We start from the raw sequence: 8,985 nt of genomic DNA, 5'->3' as shown, positions 1-8,985 counted from the left end.
CGCCGCCCGGTCCGGCCTCCGCGCCGCCGCCCGCCGGCGCCGCGCCGCCCCGGGGGAGGAGGCGGCGGCAGCGGGCGGGCCGGGCCCGCAGCGAGGGGGCGAGCTCGCGAGCGCCGGGCCACGCGCGGAGCCGCCCGCGCGGCCCGACCGACGGACACGGGCGCACCATGGGCCCGAGCTCCGCGCTGCGCCCGCTCGCTCCGCGCCGCGCCTGCCACGGGGGGCGGCCGGGCCGTGTCCGCGCCGCCGCGGCCGCTGCAGTGTCCCCGCCCCCGGCCCGCGCCGCGCGCCCCCCACGCGCGCCCACCCGGCCACGCGCCCCCCGCCCACGCCCGCCGTGCGCGCGCCCTGCCGCCACACACCCCCAAAATCCCACATTCACAATCACATCCCAGCCCTACACACGGGCGCTGTCACACTCATCACACACCAACGTCAGACATGCACAATCACACGCGCACCCGGCCACTTTCACCCCATCAGTCATTCTCACTCACTCTTGCACCAACGTGCACATTCATGCCCAGGCCCCACACACACACACCTGCCACTGCTCACTGCCGGCAACATCCAGCATTCACAATTACATGTGAGTCATCCACACACATAACACGCTCACCCTCCTGTTGGTCACTATCATCCATGCACCCAGTTTCTCAAACTTCACACCCATGTGCCCGCAGAAATCACAGGGACCTTCACCCTCTGACCTTCACCATCCTCACTCTCATTCTCTATCTGGATTCTGGGAACTCACCATCACACACACGCAACTGCCTCTTTCATCCAAACACCCTTCAGTAATCTGAACACCCTCATTCTCACACCAGCCACTTTCTTGGACTTGCACATGGGCCCCACTCTCAGGCCTCAGACAGTCACCCTGCATTACCTGTCACTGTGATTCACGGTCTCACACACCGTGAATCTATCTCCTTCACTGCAGACCACATCCACACTCACTTCCACACTCTCCCACAGTGTCTAGGACCCATGAACTTTTCAAAGGCCTGATAAAGTTATGAAGGCAGGAAAAAAAAAAAAAAAAAAAAACAGTGGGAAGAAACAAAGTGAGGGAGTTTAAAAATCAATATGTAACTAAAGAGCCTGAAAATGTAATACCATATAAACTAAAGCTGACTTTTACATAGTTACATCTGATGACAAATCATGTTGGACACCATTTCTTTTCTTTTTCCTTTTGAAACAGAATCTCCCTCTGTCGCCCAGGCTGGAGTGCAGTGGCGAAATCTCAGCTCACTGCAACATCCGCCTCCCAGGTTCAAGCAATTCTCCTGCCTCAGCCACCCAAGTAGCTGGGATTATAGATGTGCCATCACCATGCCCGGCTAATTTGTGTATTTTTAGTGGAGATGGGGTTTCACCATGTTGGCCAGACTGGTCTTGAACTCCTGTCCTCATGTGATCTGTCCACCTCGGCCTCCCAAAGTGCTGGGCTCTTCCCTGGCATTTGCTAAATGCCATAGAGATTTAATTGGGACGAAGGAAGAGCATCCGGCCCAGTCTGCCTTTCCAACTCTCACCAGAAACCTTTCCCTGCTCCCACAGGCCACTGCGCTTGGCCCTTTTCTTTTATTTTTTTGTTTTTTAACTTAGTGCTAACTGCCAGTAAGTGGATGCCATACAGGATGGAACCACCAAATATCCCAGTGTCTGAGGTGGATCTCAAACCAAGAAGTGTGACTTATCTCGTGCCCCAGAGAAGTTCCTCAAGAAAAGAAACATGTCATTAGTAATTGCTGCATTGCACTTTTGGAGCAGAAATAGCATTCTCCAGCCAAGAGGGCTGGTGTGCCTTGCTTCCTCCTGTCCCTTCTACATCTAAAATGATGCTTCATACATAGCATGGCACAAGCTGGCACTCAGTAAAGGCTTCTTACGTGGAAGAAGTGTAAACACCCTGACATGCCAATTATGGCCTCAGTGTGGGTCCCACCATCTCCCATCTGCTTTGCTAGACATCCCCCTTTCAAACTCCACACCCTCTTCTCAACCCCATTACTACACAGGGTACAAGAGAAGACCGAGGAGCCTGGGCACAGTGGCTCACACCTGTAATCCTGACATTTTGGGAGGCCGAGGTGGGCAGATCACTTGAGGTCAGGCATTCAAGACCAGCCTGGTCAACATAATGAAACCCTGTCTCTACTAAAAAAAAAAAAAAAAATACAAAAAAATTACCCAGGTGTGGTAGCTGCGCGCCTGTAATCCCAGGTACTCGTGAGGCTGAGGCAGGAGAATGGCTTGAACCTGGGAGGTGGAGGTTGCAGTGAGCCGAGATGGTGCCATTGCACTCCAGTCTGGGCAACAGAGCCGGAGACTCTGTCTCAAAAAAAAGAAGACCAAGGAGATGGGGAACATAAAACTTTAACCCAGGGTTCCCTACGCTGTTGCAATTCAATGAATGTGAGCTATCGTTTTTATCAAGCCCCTGCGACATGCATGTAGTTCCACATTTAACACTCCCAACAGTCCTGCCAGTTCAGACTAAATAATCGGACCCATTTTACAGGTGAGGACTTAGAAGCTCAGAGGGACCTGCAGAAAGCCACATGGTTAGCAAGGAACTAGGCGAGGCTCCGAGGCCTGGTCTTTCATGCTTCAGAAAGCAGGAAAAAATGGCCTCCTGTAACCAATGGAACCACAGTTACCGTGACACCTCCAGGCACCAACTAATCCTGATTCCAAGTAATTTTAAGCTCCCTTGCGGAGCTCACCTCGGCCATCCTCATCAGAATGCCTTATTTTCTTTCTTTTCTCTTTTGAGACGGTGCCTCACTCTGTCACCCAGGCTGGAGGGCAGTGGTGTGATCACCAGCTCACTGCAGGATTGACCTCCCAGGCTCAATCTATCTTCTTCCCTCAGACTCCTGAGAAGCTGAAACTACAAGCACCTACCACCATGCCTGGCTAATTTTTGTATTTTTAGTAGAGACGGGGTTTTGCCATGTTGCCCAGGCTGGTCTCAAACTTCTGGATTCAAGCCATCTGCCCTTCTCAGCCTCCCAAAGTGCTGGGGCTACAGGCATGAGCCACTGCACCCGGCCAGACTGCCCTATTTTCTAAATCATGGAACAACAATAGTGACTCCCTCCTCTGGGATCCGGCATCACTTCCACTACCTTCCAGCTGTGGAACTTGAGGCTGGTGACAGACTCTGCTGGGACTCAGTTTCCTCATCTGTAAAATGGGCATGCTGATAGTACTAACCTCATAAGGTTATTGAAAGGATTAAATGAGTTACTCATATACATAAAACAATTAGAAGGGTGCCTGCACACAGAGGAAGCAGTCTCTGAGGGTCATTGTTGCAGGGTTTTGGGAATGATTAAGTGCAATCATGAAAACATGTAAAAAATAACTTTATATGATGTCTGTCACATGGTAAATGCTCATCAAAGGTTAGCTACTCGCCGGGCACAGTGGCTCATGCCTGTAATCCCAGCAGTTTGGGAGGCCAAGGCAGGCAGATCACAAGGTCAGGAGTTCAAGACCAGCCTGGCCAACATAGTGAAACCCTGTCTCTACTAAAAATACAAAAAATTAGCCAGGCATGGTGGCAGGCACTGGTAATTTCACCTACTCAAGAGGTTGCGGTAGGAGAATCACTTGAACCCGAGAGGTGGAGTTGCAGTGAGCCGAGATCATGCACTCCAGCCTAGGCAACAGTGAGAGACTCCGTTTCAAAAAAAAAGAGAAAAGATTAGCTATTGAAAGTCCTGCTTCTATGATATGAATATTCATAGTTTTCCCTAATTCAATAATGAATACAAGAGCATTATCAATGATCATCTCTGAAAAAAAGATTCCAGGTGGGTTTTTAAAATACAATTTAATTAAAAGTTTTTTTTGTTTTAGTAGTTTTCCATTTATAGAAAATGTAAGCAATTAGCACAGAAAGTTTCATATGTCCCCATCCTATATCCATGTCCCCAGTCCTGGGGACAGTTTCCCTTATTAACATTTTGTGGTACATCCAGGTGGATCTTAAATATTTCATCCTTTTTTTATTTTTTGTCAACACTCAATACTTTTTCTCTAGTGAAACGTGTTGCTTTGCAATAATTTTTTCTTTAAATAAGTTTTTAAAAGATCAAAGAGCCCATTATTAACCTTCAAAAGTACTAACATTCTCATATGGAAAGGGAGGGGGAAATTGTAAGTGGGTGTTTTTGCCTTTTTACTTTCCACATTTTCTTTTTTGTTTGTTTGTTTTGAGATGGAATCTCACTCTGTCGCCCAGGCTGGAGTGCAGTGGCATGATCTCAGCTCACTGCAAACTCCACCTCCCGGGTTCCCGCGATTCTCCTGCCTCAGCCTCCTCAGTAGCTGGGACTACAGGCGCCCGCCACCACGCCCAGATAATTTTTTTTTGAATTTTTAGTAGAGATGGGGTTTCACTGTGTTAGCCAGGATGGTCTCAATCTCCTGACCTCGTGATCTGCCCGCCTCGGCCTCCCAAAGTGCTGGGATTATAGACGTGAGCCACTGCACCCAGCGTTTACGTTCCAAATTTTCTTTTTTTTTTTTTTTTTTTTTTTTTTTGAGACAGAGTCTTGCTCTGTCGCCCAGGCTGGGGTGCAGTGGCCGGATCTCAGCTCACTGCAAGCTCCACCTCCCGGGTTTACGCCATTCTCCTGCCTCAGCCTCCCGAGTAGCTGGGACTACAGGCGCCCGCCACCTCGCCCGGCTAGTTTTTTGTATTTTTTAGTAGAGATGGGGTTTCACCGTGTTAGCCAGGATGGTCTCGATCTCCTGACCTCGTGATCCACCCGTCTCGGCCTCCCAAAGTGCTGGGATTACAGGCTTGAGCCACCGCGCCCAGCCAATTTTCTTTAGTATACTTTCATAATCAGAGGAGAAAATACATTTAAATACTTTTAAAAAAAAAAAAAAAACTTCTTTTTGTTTTTATTTGTTATTTTTTGAGACGGAGTCTCACTCTGCTGCCCAGGCTGGAGTGCAGTGCAGTGGCGTGATCTCAGCTCACTGCAACCTCCGCCTCCCAGGTTCAAGCGATTCTCCCGCCTCAGCCTCCTGAGTAGCTGGGACTACAGGCACACGCCACCACAACCAGCTAATTTTTGTATTTTTTGTAGAGAAGAGGTTTCACCATGTTAGCCAGGCTGGTCTCAAACTCCTGACCTCAGGTGATCCACCTACCTCAGCCTCCCTAAGTGCTGGGATTACAGGCATGAGCCACTGCGCCTGGCCATTTTTATTTTAAGAGACAGAGTCTTGCTCTGTTGTAGCTGGGACTACAGGTGTGCACTGCATGCCAAGCTAATTTATTTTATTTTTTTGTAGAGACAAGGTCTCACTATGTTGCCCAGGCTGGCCTTGAACTCCTGGGCTCAAGCCATCCTCCTGCCTTGACCTCCTAGTGTCCTGGGATTACAGGTGTGAGCCACTGCACCAGGCCAAAACTCCTTTTCAGCAAGGTGATCCCTCAGAAAGAGAGGCACTTGCAGGCTTAAATCTCATCTTGAGAGAGAACCAGATGCCTGCTTGGGATGAGCGAGACACCCAAGGGATCACCAGAGCGGTGCCAGGGCCTGGGAGAGGGGCAAGGCTGGCGGCAGTGATGACATGTGAGAGGTTAATCTGAGGCCCCTTTCTGGGGACACAACACCCCTCTTCCTGACACAGCACTACCTTCTGCCCAGAAATAGTCACCTCATGGTTCTGCTTCCTCAGGAAACGCCCCTTGACAATCCTCTCCATCCAATAGGCCCTGGGTACAGTACACCCCTGACTCCTAGGTACGTGGAGTGGAAAGGTCCTGGAGGGATAAGCCAATCTAGTCCGACTTCTACTTTCCAGAAATCAGAGAGACTGTGGCCCACAGAGGTCATGTCACATGCCGTCCATGCCTGATGGATTGCAGGCTGGAGCTGGAATATACCTTGAAACTCTCATTGTGGCCCACCATGAAGCCTTATGTTCATAGACCTCCAAGCCCACTCCTGCTTTATTATTTGTTTGTTTGTTTGTTTGTTTGGAGACGGAGTCTCACTCTGTCGCCCAGGCTGAAGTGCAGTGGCGTGATCCCAGCTCCTACAATCTCCAACTCCCGGGTTCAAGCAATTCTCTGGCCTCAGCCTCCCGAGTAGCTGGGATTACAGGCGTGCGCCACTACACCCAGCTAATTTTTGTATTTTTAGTCGAGACGGGTTTTCGCCATGTTGGTCAGGCTGGTCTCAAGCTCCTGGCCTCAGGTAATCCACGCACCTCAGCCTCCCAGAGTGCTGGGATTACAGGCATGAGCCACTGTGCCCTGCCCCACTGCTACTTTGGACCTCCTGTAAAGAAGGAGTATTTGGTGGTAAGTGGGCAAGAAGTCAAGGGTAACGGCAGTGATGAGAGATGGAGGAGGCAGGGAAAATGGGAATAAATAATAAACATGCTTTGGGTAAACTCAGGCTGGGAGAAAATAAAATCCTTTTAGTGCCTACAATTCTCTCTCCATGAATTCTCTCTGGATAAATATTCTAGGTATCCCCCAAAGCAGTTTCCCTACTTCGGCACTATTGACATTTGGGCTGAATATTTACCATGGGGGGCTGTGCTACGCGTTATAGGAAATGTAGCAGCATTCTTGGTTGCTACCGACTAAATGCCAGTAGCTGCCTCACCCCAGCTGTGACAACCACAGATGTTTTCAGACGTTGTGAAATGTCTCCTGGGGGGACAAAATTGTCCAGGTTAAGAACCACTGGGCTAGAATGTGATGTTAAATCATTTTAAAATCTCTAATAAGACTGTGTGTGTGTGTCTTTTTTTTTTTTTTTTTTTTTTTTTTTTTTTGAGATGGAGTCTCGCTCTGTCACCCAGGCTGGAGTGCAGTGGCGCCATCTCGGCTCACTGCAACCTTCGCTTCCCGGGTTCAAGTGATTCTCCTGTCTCAGCCCCCCGAGTAGCTGGGATAACAGGTGTGTGCCTCCAAGCCCAGCAAATTTTTGTATTTTTAGTAGAGATGGGGTTTCACCATGTTGGCCAGGCTGCTCTTGAACTTCTGGCCTCAAGTGATCTTCTCACCTTGGCCTCCCAAAGTGCTGACATTACAAGCCTGGTGTGAGCCACTACGCCCAGCTGTGTCTCTCTGTAACACTTACCAATCCAATCCTTTCCCAGCCTTTTGTTTTTTGTTTTTTTTTGGAAAGAGAAAGAATGTCTTAGGTTGAGAACTTTCCATAAGCAACAATATCTAGCTAAAATTTAATAATATTCTGGGCTGTGTCTGTGTTTTTGAGATAGAGACTTGCTCTGTCCCGCCCAGGCTGGAGTGCAATAGCGCGATCATGGCTCGCTGCAGCCTTGGCCACGCAGGCTCAAACTATCCTCCCACCTCAGTCCCCTCAAGAAGCTGGAACTACAGGCATGCAGCTAATTTCTGAATTTTTTTGTAGAGACTGGGTTTTGCCCTGTTGCCCAGCCTGGTCTCAAACTCCTGAGCCCAAATGAGCCTCCTGTGTCAGCCTCCCAAAGTGCTGGGATCAGAGGCGTGAGCCACTACACCCAAAAATATTCTGTTTTTACCTCCAAAAAGGGCACTAAGAAGGTTAGGGGGAGAGAAAATCAACAGATGTCCAATCATTCCGTCAAGTCGTCTTCACTAAACACCTACAATGGTCTATGCATAGGGGGTACAGTCAGACACAGCCCCTGTTTCAAGGAGATGACATCCTAGTGAAGGTTGTTAAAAACTTTGAAAGCATCGGCCAGGCACGGTGGCTCACACTTGTAATCCTGGCACTTTGGGAGGCTGAGAGGGGGCGGATCACTTGAGGTCGGGAGTTGGAGACCAGCCTGACCAATATGGTGAATCCCCATGTCCACTAAAAATACAAAATTAGCCGAGCATGGAGATGCATGCCTGTAATCCCAGCTACTCGAGAGGCTGAGGCAGGAGAATTGCTTGAACCCAAGAGGCGGAGGTTGTGGTGAGCCAAGATCAGGCCATTGCACTCCAGCCTGGGCAACAACAGCAAAACTCTGTCCCAAAAAAAAAAAAAAAGATTGAAAGCATCAAAAAGATGGCTTGATAGCCTGCCTTAGCATACCCTTCCAGGTTCCTTGTGTCTTTCATTGTCCTTGAGCTATTTTACAACTCTATAAATTGTAGAAAACTGATAATTATGCAAATGATTCTTGTCCATAGAAATGCAAATGTACTTTGTCCAGTGGAATGCAGTTATTGCCTGTGGATATTGATCATGTTTTGCATCTGTTTGTAAGTTCTTTTCTTTTTTTTTTTTTTTTTTTTTTTTTTTTGAGACGGAGTCTCGCTCTGTCGCCCAGGCTGGAGTGCAATGGCTCGATCTCAGCTCACTGCAAGCTCCGCCTCCCGGGTTCACGCCATTCTCCTGCCAGGCGCCCACAACCGCGCCCGGCTAATTTTTTGTATTTTTAGTAGAGACGGGGTTTCACCGTGGTCTCGATCTCCTGACCTTGTGATCCGCCCGCCTCGGCCTCCCAAAGTGCTGGGATTACAGGCGTGAGCCACCGCGCCCGGACTGTAAGTTCTTTTCAACGTTCCTAATTGCCAGCAATTTAGGAGCTCATTTTAAATTCTCCTCTGAATCAACTGTAAATTTGTTAATAATTCTTTGACATGTGTTCATTTTATACAAGCATACCTGAGAGATACTGTGGGTTTGGCTCCAGATGAAAAAAGAAAACAACTCTTATCTCAGGAATGCAAGTATTTTTGAATTATCAAGCCCAGAGAGACATTAAAATGAAGCAGCAATCACTTCTACTCCCTCTTTTGAGTATGTATTCATCTCCTGAAACCACTCGTTATTGCCACAAGTAGCTAGACATTCACCTAATAATGCTGCACCAGACACTGTAACTCACACCCCATAAGTTAACAAGGTATAGTCAATTATTAATCAATGTTATTTCTGTAAACCAATGAGAATTTCTGATGAACAAGTATCAGCCCACTCCCTGTCCGCT

Source organism: Macaca thibetana, chromosome 10, assembly GCF_024542745.1.
Source record: "Macaca thibetana thibetana isolate TM-01 chromosome 10, ASM2454274v1, whole genome shotgun sequence".
NCBI lineage: Eukaryota > Metazoa > Chordata > Mammalia > Primates > Cercopithecidae > Macaca > Macaca thibetana.
The sequence above is the reverse complement of the archived record's forward strand: the minus strand, read 5'-3'. Positions refer to the sequence as shown.